The sequence below is a fragment of the Dromiciops gliroides genome, chromosome 6, assembly GCF_019393635.1.
Source record: "Dromiciops gliroides isolate mDroGli1 chromosome 6, mDroGli1.pri, whole genome shotgun sequence".
Lineage (NCBI taxonomy): Eukaryota > Metazoa > Chordata > Mammalia > Microbiotheria > Microbiotheriidae > Dromiciops > Dromiciops gliroides.
Genome location: NC_057866.1, coordinates 51991777 through 52006002, shown reverse-complemented (window position 1 = coordinate 52006002; position 14226 = coordinate 51991777).

The window sequence follows — 14226 nt, the reverse complement described above, 5'->3', positions numbered from 1 at the left end:
TGCCCACTGAAAGTGTCGCTGGAAAATATTCAGTGAGAAATCTTTTTTGACATAAGCATAGCATAATTCACTTGGAAAATACACAATTTTCTTTGATTCTTCCTTCCCTATAAATAAAACATCATGTTGACATATTTTATCGCCAAGGTCCAATATTCTGATCTGTTCAATAAAGAGATTTCCCCAGGTTTTGGAATAGGAAATGACACTTCCCAAACTTGTCTCTCTCCTCTGTTGCATGTGATATCTTTGATACAAGGACTACAAAAGGATAATTTGGGCTTTCATCAAAGAAGAAATTAAGACAAAAGCACTACTTTATTGAATTTATCCAGTTCAGTATATCTGGTACACACCATCTCAGCAAGGGGTGGCTTTCAATTCTGGGGCTAAGAAAAGAGTTAGTCAGATGGTGCAAATGCAAAAAAGATCTGATAGAGCCTCCAAGATTCAAAATTAATAAAAAAAAAACTTCCCACTTCTTCCTACAACTTCCCACTTCATTTTATGCCACAGTTAAAATGAGCTATAGAATTTAAAATCTAGATTCTAGTGAATTTAGAATGAAAGACTACTGGCTTTTAGGACATGTCTAACAGGGGTGAACCAATTGATGAATTTGGGCTATATTGGAACTTATTAAGTGGGAGATGAGTGAGGTTTCATTTGGATGCAACTATCAAATCAGTCATTCAGTTGCTCTTGGCATTTATGTTGGCCAATACAGTTACATGTTGACTTGACCTAAGAATGTGTATGAATAAAGAAAACCAAATGAAGTAGACATTTGACAAAAATCTGGTTCATTTAATACACTTAGATAGCCAATCTTTGTAATTTGAGTGTAGTTTTTCATTGCCTTTTTCAGCTGTCTACACTGAACAAAGGAGAACAGAAATTACACCTAACATTGAAAATATTTTCCAACATTTCTATACTGATTAATCTCATCATTGATGCCAGTAAAACCACCAAATTTGGACTCCACTCACCTCATTTCCCATGTATTTTTAGAGAAAGTAGGACATGGAACTTGGAAAGATGGGGACCTGAGCTTAGCCTTGAAGGAAATTAGAAGAACTAAGAGGAGGAGGAGAGGAGGCAGAGCATTCTTGGCATAGGACATAGGGGATGCAAAGTCTGGGAGATAGGGGTTGGTTGTTGTTGTTGTTTGTCCTTCATGCTCGAAGAGGATCATGACATCAGGGTAATGTCATGACTTGCAGTGAATTAGATTTAAGTGAGGGAGGGCTGGGCAAGGTCACCAACCTCCCTCTCTCCTCCAGAGTCATCTGGATCCATTGGCAAGATATACGTCAGGATGACTAGAAATGGTCCTTAATTTCTGAGGCAATTTGGGGTTAAGTGACTTGCCCAGGGTCACACAGTTGGTAAGTGTCTTAAGTGAGATTTGAACTTAGGTCCTCCTGATTGCAGGGCCAGTGCTTTATCCAATGCACCACCTAGCTGCCCTAGATAGAGGTTGGGATGTCCTGCAAGAAACAACTAGTAAACCAGTGTAGCTTGTTCAAAGAGCTCAGTGGAGGACACTAAAGTGTGGCCCTTCTATGTTTATTGTTTTTTCCTTAACAAAAAGTATTTGACTCAGTCAAGCAAATTGTAACCCTAAAGGATCTCCCCAACAATGTATCCATCCACCCCATGTATATGTTAACAGCATGCTTGATTATTTTATAGAGGCGACCTTAGACTGGATCACATTAGCTATAGAATTGTAAGATCATAGAAAGTTCATTTTACAGACAAAACTGAAGCTAGGAAAGATTAAATAACTTGCCTGATTAAAACCCAGGTTTTCTGATTCCAAATCCAATTTCTATCCATTATACAATATTGTTCTATTCAACCATTCTGAGCAATACTATCAAGTGAGGCATAAGACAAAGAGGTGTATGCTCCTCAAAGGTGCTCATTACTGTCCTAAGAAGTATCCATAGGCTCCTAGAATTAGATGTGGAAGGAACCTCAGGTTTCCCAAGGTCACATGGGCAATGTCAAAGGGGGAGTTTGAACCCAGGGCTCCTGAATCCAGTCAATGCTTCTTCCACTGAAAGAAGGATTTCTCCTGATAGTGAGGCTCTCCAGATGTGCCTGCTATCTGCAAATGACATTATACTGACCCCACCCCAGTACTTCCCCCAAGAAATGCTTGGGGGTGGTGCTATAGGACTGATTCATGGGATACCAAAGTCACGGAAGAATAACAACTATAGGTTAGACAAAGAACAATGGAAAGATACATATGGCCCTAAGCAGGCAAGAGGATATTACCAAATATGATGCATATGTCCTATGAAAGATATAATCAAGGACATGGATGACTAAGAAGGGGCATGAACTCTTCATGGAGCAAGGGGAAGAGATGGACAGGATGTTGTACTGTTTTCCACAAAAGAGAACCAGAGAAAAGGCTCCAGTGGATTAAACGGATCCAATACAGAGAATATATTCACAGCCTTGGAGAAGAATCACACTGGGTGAGAAGTTATGGCTTAGATGGTGATTCGCACCAGTGGAGGGAGTCACCACAGGGACAAGGTCACAGATACATGCAAACAAAGCAGTATCCATTTGTGCTGTGGAGACAAGTTCAAGGCAAACATCAATCATTCAACAACCACAGCATTCTCATCCTGGCTCTGCCACTCAGTTTCTGTGTGTCTTTTGCCAGGTCCCTTCCCTTCTGTGGGCCTCATTTTCCTTTTCTGTAAAAAAGGGGGGTAGGGTGAGACTAGATGGCTCTTAAGGTCTCTACCAGCAGTGGCATTTCAGGACATTGGCTTTAAAAGCACATGATAATTTAAGCAGCATTTGAGCATATATGCACATGTGTATAAGAGAGGCAGCATGGCAGAGGAGAGAGAAAAAGCTGATCTCAGAGTCAGAAAATCTTGGGTTCTGGTCCTGCTTCTGATACCTAGTAAGCATTTAGTAAGTGCTTACTATGTGCCAGGCACTGTGCTAAGCACTAGAGAAACAAAGAAAAGCAAAACCAGTTCTTGCTCTCAAGAAGCTCACAGTCTAATGGAAGAAACAACATGCAACAATTATTGACAAACAAGATTATATATGTATGTATGCATGTATACATACATATATATGTTCATATGAAATATACATATATGATAAATTGGAAATAATCTTAGAGAAAAGGTTCTAACATTAAGGGGTAGACTTGTTTCCAACTTGCATTGGTAGAGTCAGGGAGTTTATTTAATGAGAGTTGCCTACCCCATTAAAATTACAACTAACTCTCCCTCTCCCTCTCCCTCTCCCTCTCTTCTCTTCTCTTCTCTTCTCTTCTCTTCTCTTCTCTTCTCTTCTCTTCTCTTCTCTTCTCTTCTCTTCTCTTCTCTTCTCTTCTCTTCTCTTCTCTTCTCTTCTCTTCTCTTCTCTTCTCTTCTCTCTCTCCTCTCCTCTCCTCTCCTCTCCTCTCCTCTCCTCTCCTCTCCTCTCCTCTCCTCTCCTCTCCTCTCCTCTCCTCTCCTCTCCTCTCCTCTCCTCTCCTCTCCTCTTCTCTTCTCTTCTCTTCTCTTCTCTTCTCTTCTCTTCTCTTCTCTTCTCTTCTCTCTTCTTTCTCTCTCTCAATCTCTCTCTCTCTCCCTCCCTCCCTTTACTCTCTCCTCTTTCTTTGTCATCTCTCACACAAACACATACATACTCCCTTCCCCCTTTATATATGTCCTAAAAGTCAATGCCATTTTAAACTTTAATAGCTTAAAACTGCAATAAGATTTTGGAACAGCCTGTTTATAAATGTATATGCATACTCCTACACACATAGATATATATCTTTAAAATCCACTGCAACTATAGACTAGTCTTAGAGAGTATTAGAACTGGAAAGCACTATTTCCCCTCAAGGATTTATAATCCATAAGACAAGACAGATCATAACTGTATCAGGACAAATACATTATTATTTACAAAAGGGTCATTGAGCGGGAAGAGTGGGGGAGGAATTATGCAGTGTGTTAACCAAATAGGTGTGGTTACTTAGGAAAAGTTTCTGGAAAGAGAATTTGAATCTTGAGCCATGATTGGGGGAAGTAGCGTGGCATTTCCCAACACGTTTGGCATGGCACAACCAAAATATTGCAATGACTGACTCAGCCTTTCATTATCAATTAGGTGCTTTGTCTCCAGAAGGACTCTTTACCTTGCGTTAGCACTTAATGTCCATACCCACCAACTGGCAATGACAAGGTACTGCTTTCTATGGTTAGTTATCTTTCCACTGATTTGTGGATGGTCTTTCCTGCTGGACTGTGAATTTCATGTGGCATCTTCATTATCTTCCCCAAGGAGCCTAATGATGATAACAATAAAAATAATCCAAATTTACACACATAATCTCATTTGATCCTTCAATTACCCTGTAAGGTAGGTAATGCTGCATTATTAGCCCTGTTTTGCAGATAAAAGAACTGAGGCTCAGAGAGTGACCAACTTGTCCAAAGTCATGTAGCAAGAAAGTGACAATCAGGACTCACACCCTGTCTCAAGCCCCAGCTTTCTGCCATTTACTTTCTTTAACAATTCACTAAACCTCTGTGGGGCTCAGTTGACTCACGAATAAAATAAGGCAGCCAGACTCAGGATGCTTCCAGTCTAAATCCTATGATCCTGACCCCTGGTTTAGTGGTTTTCTTCTGTAGTACTGTCCTGCCCATCCATACCAAACATATAGCCAAGTTACACTGAACTCCATATGATCCACATTAAGTAGTTCTACAACAGAGAGAAATGGAATTTCCAACTTGAAAGAGACCAGAGAGGCCAGCTACTCCATCTTCTACTCATAAAAACCTCCTGGCAGATGGGCATCAAGCCTTTGTCAGAAGACCATCAATGAGGGAGTACTCACTGTCTCCTGGGGCAGCCCTTTCTACATTTCATTAGCTCTCACTGCTGGTAAGTTTTCCTCACTGGAAATATGCCTCTGCAGCTCTCAGCAGTCACTAGAAATGCTGAAATGTCAGTCCTGGATTCAGGCTGCCCATCTCTGACTTCTTTACTTCAGAAACTTTGCCCACTATTCTGGAAGCCTTTTCCAGAACTGGCCATCCTTGAACTTCCAACTCCTGCCTCCTGTTCAGGATGCCTGCAGTGAGTTGGGTCTCCCAGAATGCAACATTGCCACCTGCCATAAGTTTGGATCTTGAAGGAGGGTCTTGAGTCTAATCACTTCAATGGACCACTCTCCAATAACTAATAATCTTCTTGGACTCATTCCTCAATGGTTAGCACACTTCTAGCCTCATTATACTCAGCCGATCTCAGTGATTATGAACCCCTGGCTTATTGAACAAACCCTGCTCCCATTCCCATCAACTCCACCTCCCTAATTGCCCAATTCTACCCTTTTTACTATGCTCTCTGGTATTTAGCTCATTAATGGACAAACTTGCTAAACATCATTAAACCTTTTTCTTTCTCCTATCTTTGGGGTTTTATTAGACCAGAAGTTGGACTAGCTGGCCTCTCAGGTCTCTTTTAAGTCTCTCTTCACTCCAATTCATCTGCTATTCATCCCTCAAATTGATTTTCCTAATGCAAAGGTCTATGTTACTTCCCCTACTCGAGTCTCTAGTGACTCTCTATTATCTTCAAGATCATATACAAAATGCTTTGTCATTCAAAGTCTCATAATCTAGCCCCCTCCTACCTTTCCAGTACTTTTAAAAAATTTATTTATTTTCACATCCTTTTCTCTTTAAATTTTGAGTTCCAGCTTCTCCCCCTCCCTACCAGCCCCCCTCCCACACACACATTGAGAAGGCGAACAATATATCAGTTATATATGTGAAATCATGCAAAACACATTTCCATATTAGCTATATTGCAAAAAAAAGCAAAATAAATTAAAGTGAGAAAAATATACTTCAATTTGCATTCAGAGTTCATCACTTCTTTCTCTAAAGATGGATAGAATTTTTTCATCATAAGTCTTTTGGAACTGTCTTGGATCACAATATTGATCAGAGCAGTCAAGTCTTTCATAGCTGATTATCATCACAACATTCCTGTTACTATGCACAATGATTTCCTGGTTCTTCTTACTTCACTTTGCATCAGTTCACATAGGTCTTGCCATGTTTCTGTAAAACCATCTCCCTCATCATTTCTTATAGCAAAATGTCAAGCCATCAAAATCAGATGCACAGCTTGTTCGACCATTCCCCAATTGATGGGCATCCCTTCAATTTCCAATTCTTTGTTACCACAAAAAGAGCTGCTTGTTTGTACAAATAGGTCCTTTTCCTTTCATCTTTTTGAGGTACTGATCTAGTAGTGGTATTGCTGGATCAAAAGATATTCATAGTTTTATAGCCCTTTGTGCATAGTTCCATATTGTTCTCCAGAATAGTTCGACCAGTTCACCATTCTACCACCAGTTCATTAATGGACCTATTTTCCTTCATCCCCTCCAGCATTTGTCATTTCTGATAGGTATGAGGTGGCATTTCAGAGTTGTTTTAAGTGCTTTTCTCTAATCAGAAGTGATTTAGAGGGACAGCTAGGTGGCATAGTGGATAAAGCACCAGCCCTGGATTCAGGAGGACCTGAGTTCAAATCCGGCCTCAGACACTTGACACTTACTAGTTGTGTGAGCTTGGGCAAGTCACTTATTGCCCTGCCCCGCCCCCCAAAAAAAGTGATTTAGAGCATTTTCCATATGACTACAGATAGTTTTTATTTCTTCTTCTGAAAACTGCCTATTCATATCTTTTGATCATTTATCAATTGGGGAATGGTTCTTATTTTAACAAACTTGACTCAGTTCCCTATACATTAGGGAAATGAGGTCTTTATCAGAGAAACTTGCCATATTTTTTTATATTGCCTCATTGTCTACCGCATGCTTTAGAAAAATGTAGTTTCCCTCATTATATCTTCCAAATAGGTTTAATTTTGCTTTTGCTTTGTTGGAGATAATGATTGCCGCCATCACTGCCCTCTTCACTTCAGCTAAAGTATAATAGACTCTATTCTAGCACTTCATTTCAATACTGTGTGTGTCTTTCTGTTCCAAGTATGTCTCTTATATATAACATATTGTTGGATTCTGGTTTCCAATCCATTCTGCAATAATCTTCCATATTATGGGTTAATTTATCCCATTCATATTCATAGTTATTATCACTATCTATATTCCTCTATTTATTCTTCTCTCTCTCTCTGTCTCTCTCTGTCTCTCCTTTCTCTGCCTCCTCAAAAGTATGACTTGCTTCCAACCAGTGCCTCATCCAAACTGCCTTTCCCTTATTATCCCACACACACATCCTGCCTTCCCCCTGCCTTATCTTTTATCTGCTTCCCTTCCTATTTCCCTATTGGGCAAGATGGATTTCTATATCCAACTGGGTGGTTATATATACTCTTCCTTCTTTGAACCAATTCCAATGAGAGTGAGGACCAAACATTACCCACCACCCCATCCACATTTTCTCCTCCATAGCAAAGGTCTTCCCTGTGTGCCTCCTTTATGTGAGAATATTTGCCCCATTCTACCTGTGCTAAAAAAAAGTTTTTTAACAGTCGGTTAGTGAATACAGAAAGATGCCAGTTTTTAAAGGACCACCCTTTCGAGGAGGAGACTGACGGCCGTGCATGGGCTACACACGCCAGTCCGGCTGCTAAGCACTCCACTTCCGGGGTGCGAGCTTAAAAGGCAAGGAGAGAATGGAAGTGAGATCTCTCTTTTTGGCTCTCCTTGTTCGCTGGCTGCGCGGCACACACAGAGGCTGACTGGAGTTTGACTCGGCCCAGCTTGCCATAACAGCACGTGCTTGACTCGGCTCTCCCCCCAAAGGTGGCCTTGGGTTTTTGGTGAGTTTTATACGGAATATAGACTAAGCTTAGACTTAAGACTATTTGTTTTGTATTTCTACTTTCCTATCCCTCTAATCAACATCACCTTGTAATTTCCAAACAATAAAAGCTTAAACTAGAGACCAGAGGCTTCTTCCATTTACTAGTCTGGGAGATAAATAAGGGAAACAGTTAAAAGGGGAGGTTAACGCTCTAGTATCCAATTTTAAATCTCACATACCTCTCCCTTCTCCCAATGCACCCCAACATAATTGACTCAAATCCCTTTTTTCTGTAAATGCATATGTCCTCTGACTATATGTGTGTGTTTCTGTCTATATCTATGGGCTAAGAATGACAGGACTTAGAACAATGTCTGGCCCACAGTGGGAATTTGATCAATATTGATTGATCAATTGGCTCTTACCAAGACTTGGCTCCCTCATGATGACACAGCATCCATGGTCACCTATTAGGTATTGGTTGCACTTTCACTCATTACTCCCTCTCTTCACACAGTTACTGGGCACAATGAGGGAATCAGAATACTTCTTGCTTTCTATTGCCACTTTGGGATTCTTCTGCTATCACCACTCAGTAGCCTGTTCTTTGAGTTGAACATTATTCAAATTTATCACCCAATCCACCAATTCTAAATGAGTTCACAATGGCTCAGCTTTTCTCTCCTCCTCAATTCTTGCCCTCATATTAGGAGACCAACATATATATTGATACACCCTCAATTACCCTAATTTTCTAGTTCCTCAATCTACTTAATCCCCATGACCTACTCCTCTACATCACCTCAGCCACACATGTAGATAATTATATCCTTGATTTTACCATCATGCATGGGTGTTCTAATTCTAATTAATTCTCAGATTCCTTTATCTGACCATAATCTCTATCATTACATCTTTCCCTCTGCCTTATGACCCATAACCCTGTTCTTTTTTTGTTTTTGTTTTTGTTTTGTTTTGTTTTGTTTTGGTGAGACAATTGGGGTTAAGTGACTTGCCCAGGGTCACACAGCTAGTAAGTGTCTAGTGTCTGAGGCGGGATTTGAACTCAGGTCCTCCTGAATCCAGGGCCAGTGCTTTATCCACTGTGCCACCTAGCTGCCCCCATAACCCTGTTCTTTATCCTCACCATATGGTCTTCCCACCATACTCAGGATTCCACAGCTAGTCAGAGTCTGAGACTGAATTTCAATTTGGGGCTTCCAGACTCTGAGCCCAGCACTCTATGAATTGCACAACCTAGCTCAATTGATCAATAATGTGCTTTCAAAAATATAAGGGCCAGAACTGAATGGAACACTCCAGATGTGGTGTCCCCAGGGCAGGGTACAAAGGAACTATCAACTCCTGAGTCCTATACACTGTTGTCTCAAAATGCAGCCTAAGATTGTAGTAAGTTTTTGTTGTTGTTATCACATTTTTGACTCATATTGACCTTGCAGTTCACTAAGATATCTAAATCTTTTTGGGGTCAGCTGCTACTTATGCAATCCCCGTATCTTGTACTTTTTTGTTTTGTTTTGTTTTGTTTTTTGTTTTTTGTTTGTTTTTTTTTTTGCGGGGCAGTGGGGGTTAAGTGACTTGCCAAGGTCACACAGCTAGTAAGTGTCAAGTGTCTGAGGCCGGATTTGAACTCAGGAACTCCTGAATCCAGGGCCGGTGCTTTATCCACTGCGCCACCTAGCCGCCCCTTATCTTGTACTTTTAAAGCGGATTTTTCCTTCCTTATCTTTCTGGGATGAGGTCCTGTTGTGTCTTGGTCATTTTGCAACCAACTCACTGCTTTCATCCCCACTGAAGTTAATGATAACAAGTCTACATTTATGGAGTAATTCAAAATTTACAAAGTGATTTGTTCCTGGTGCCTCCAGGAAAGTCTCATTAGCACCTACAGCTAATCTACTCTAGTCTTTTTCATAAAATCTAAATCCAGAACTCTTCCCACGGCACCATACTACCTCCAATTATGACTGTGAATTCAGTGTAACTTGGGGACAGAGTAGAGACAGTCCCTGCCTATTGAAAGACAACATGGTAAGATGGTAAGTGGCCTGGGCTTGGAGTCAAGAAAGCCTGGATTCTGCCCAGGATACTTACAAGGTGCTTCACCCTGGGTAAGCTGCTCAACTTTGTTGAGCCTCAGTTTCCTCATCTGTAAAAATAAGGGAGTTAGGGTCAGTACCATCTAAGATCCTGTGATTACTTAAGGATCTTTAAATACCATTGGAAAAGCAAGAAAAATGTTCATCAAGCAATTAGAGAACAATACAGGATTATATATAATTAAATACTACTCCTGTTCAGGACAGATAAGTACTGCCTGGTAAGATTGGAGAATCTCCACTCCAGTCTGGATTTGGCCTTTGGATTCATTTCACTCAGTGAATAGCAAGTTTTCTGGAATTACATGGTGTTGTTCCCCACAGTTCCAAGCAATAAATACCTGTTTGCATCTGAAAGAATGTTCTGGAGCCATGCCCAGAGACTGACATCCTAAATAGAGGCTCAGTTGCCTTCCTCTAAGCAAACAAAGTCCCAGAGGTAGGAGCAAACAGAAAGCAGATTGATTACATCAGTGAGAATTTTTCAGTGGTGGGGGTAAGCAATGGGAGGAATGGGGTAGATAGCTGGTGGTACTTACATAACACTGGAGACTGAGATATCTACAGGAATGGAGGACTCTGGTGAAGAAATAGGGACTATCAAGTTCCTGGCATAGGCTGGAGGGAAGGAGACTTTGACTGACTGACATGAGGGCAGAAAGACAGACCTGGGAGTTGTAAACTGCAAAAGATGAGTGTGCCCGAGATGCTGGCTGGTAGTGGGAGAGGTAGATCAAGGCTTCCCAGTGAAGTAAGAATACTTAAAGGGAGTCCGTTTGGACCACTGGGAGAGGCTGAGGCAAAAGAACAGCATCTTTGGAAAGATGGAGAGAGGACACCAGAAATCTGAGGTAGGCAACAACAGCAGGGAAAGTAGGAAACATTAACTGTTTTTCTGTCTTTTCTTCTCTCTCAGTCTCCTCTCCATCTCTGCTTCATTCTTTTCTCGTTTCTCAGTTCCCTCTGTGCAGTTTCTCTGTTCTTTATTCCTCTTTCCTCCTTCTCTTAACTAGCCATAATTTGAACCAAAATATTATATATATATATGTATATATATGTGTATATATATAGCATTTATTGAATAAGCATGCATATTTCTTTTTCATCCTTTTTTTTTTTTTTGCGGGGCAATGAGGGTTAAGTGACTTGCCCAGGGTCACATAGCTAGTAAGTGTCAAGTGTCTGAGGCCAGATTTGAACTCAGGTCTTCCTGAATCCAGGGCCAGTGCTTTATCTACTGTGCCACCTAGCTGCCCCTTCTTTTTTCATACTTTTAAAAAGAATAAATGGAATATCTGTATCTATATCTATATATCCCTCTCTCTTTAAAAAAAAAAAAGTTCCAAACTCCTGCTATAGGAGCTATAAGAAGAAAATCATCAAGACCAGACTTATGATTTTATTAGAGTAGAAAACTCTCAATGAGGAATTTCCCTCCATCATGGAAAATGAACACCTGCTCTGCAAATTTTCATCTGATTGCCCAGGGCACTAAGAGATTTAAATGATTTTCGAAGGATCACCAGACCAGTCAGGGGCAAAATTTGAACCTAGTGCTTCCTAATTCTGAGCCAGTTTTCTATTTGCCTCTCTAGGAACTATGAATAAATGTTTATAATTTTAATGTCTATAAGTTATAAATCATTACCCTAAATTAGATTTTGAAGGGCTGGTCAGTAACTCTCCACCTTCTCTCCCCCCACCCCGCCCCCACCCCCCACTCTTGCTTCTGGAGTTCAAAGGAGGAGATAAGCATGGAAGGATCTAAAGAACGGCCAGATGGTTGCTGCTCTGTTATATAAATGGATTAAACTTTCCCTTGACTTTGACCTTCACTGACCTCCTCTGTGCTTCATGAACTGTGTGCAGGCATCCAAGTGACTGAATGATGGGCTGAATGCCCCCTGACTAGTGGGGAAGATGCTGCCCTTGAGAGAGCTCTTCCCTCTTGCACAGTCACTCAGTTCAGATGGTGGAAGGAGTCTCCTAAGAAGCAGCCAGTTTGACATATGCTCACCATTTCTCCTGAGGAGCAAGAAGAACTCCCCTGGCAGGCCAGAGGGTCACAGCAGGGAGAACAATGCCCACATTTGAATTATCCTAGAGATTGACAACTTTTCCATGAAGAGCACATTAGTCATTGGCTGGAGACAAGCCATACGTTATGGACAGCATTGCTATCAAATCACAGGTGCAAGAACAAGTTTCATGAACATTCCCTGAAATTCAATGCTGCCCCAGACAACAGAAAATTGAAGATTTGTATAAATAGATACACAGCCGTAAACAGAACTGGGAGAATAGTCTATGGCATGACCAAAGTAATGTCATGGTCCCTTGACCCTTTAACATTCTATGATTCTATGGAATTCAATTGATTTTTATTCAATTCCTGATGAAGCGCTTATTCTATAGGTAGCCCTGTCCTATGGGCAGGCTGGAATAAATTTAAAGTCAAAATATTTAACTTTGAATGTGAGCTTTGCCACTTGCTAGCTCTATGACTTTGGGCAAGTCACAAACTTTCTCTGTATCTGTTTTCTCGGCTATAAAATGGGGAAAATAAAACCTAGATTACCCTTAGGTTCTTGTGTAGTGTCTATCCATGTTGTTCCACAAATTCTCTATGCAATGTCCTGGGGACCTTTCTCTAGATCAGGTCTCCAAACTCTTTTTTTATCATTATACCCCAATCAATGAAAAATTAAATATGCATGTTCTATATTGTGAATTTTTTTAAGTTACACGCATTATTGCTGTACCAGTGTTCATTTTATAATTTACACAAGCATGGAAATAAAAAAGAGATGGGATAAAGATGAAATAATATTTGATTCTTCTTGAGTCGATAGGGAATCACTGGAATTCGCTGAGTAGGGGAATGGCATGGTCAGACTTGAATTTTAGGAAAATCACTTTGGCAGCAGAATAAATTGGAGACAGGAGAGATGAAGCAAGGAGACCAATTGGAAGGCTGTTGGAGTAAGTGGAAGGTAATGAGGGCCTGAATAGGGTTGTTGGATCTGGGAGTAGAGAAAAATGTTGGGATAAGTTTGAGAGGGACAACGAATAAAAGCCATCTTATCCATAGGGTCATTACTAGACTTGTCAGATTTCTCACTGAAATAAAAAATACACTACATGTACAACATTCTGCCATCCCAATTTTTCCTTCAAAGAAAATGCAGCTAATTTGTTATGATTTACAGATAACAAACTCATGTTGATTTCTAGTAGTCATTGTATTATTGTAATTTGATACTATAAATCTCTATATATGTATTAAAATATAGAAAATTATTTAAGAGCTAAAAATATATGGTAAAGAAGAGGAGGAAGAAGAGATTAAGAGGTAGGGAGAAGGACAGCTAGGTGGCAAAGTAGATAGAGCACTGGCCCTGGAGTCAGGAAGACCTGAGTCCAAATCCGGCCTCAGACACTTGACAACTTACTAGCTGTGTGACCCTGGGCAATTCACTTAACCCCAATTTCCTTACCAAAAAAAAAAGAAGTAGGGGGAACAGATAGAGTAGGAAGAGAAAGAAGAAAAAGAGGAGGAGGACAAAAAAGAAAGGAGAAAAAAGAGGAAGACTAAGGGAAAGAGAGGAGGAAGAAGAGGGGAAGAGGAGGAGGAAGAAAAGGGAAGGAATAAGAGGAGGAAGACAAGGGCAAAAAAGAAAGGAGGAAAAAGAAGAAGACTTAGGAAAGGAAGAGGAAGAGGAGGAGGAAGAAGAAAAGAGGAGAAGGAGGAGGAAGAAAAGGGAAGGAATAAGAGAAGGAAGACAAGGGGAAAAAGGAGGAAAAAGAGGAAAACTAAAGGAAAGGAAGAAGAGAAAGATGATGAGGAAGAAGGAGTAAGAAGAAGGTAAAGAAGATGAGGAGAGGGACAGCTAGGTGGCACATTGGATAATGCACCAGCCCTGGATTCAGGAGGATCTGAGTTCAAATCTGGCCTCAGACACTTGACACTTACTAGTTGTGTGACCCTGGTCAAGTCACTTAACCCTCATTGCCCTGAAGAAGAAGAAGAAGAAGAAGAAGAAGAAGAAGAAGAAGAAGAAGAAGAAGAGGAGGAGGAGGAGGAAGATGTGGAGGAGGAGGAAGATGAAGAAGATGAGGGGAAATAAATAAACAAGAAAGAAGAGAAAGAGAAAAAGAAAAAATAATAATAATAGGAGGAGGAAGAAGGAAAAGACAAGAATAGCAAGAATATGAATATAAACAAGAAAAAGATGAGGCAATAATTTGAAATTCCAATCTTGTACCAT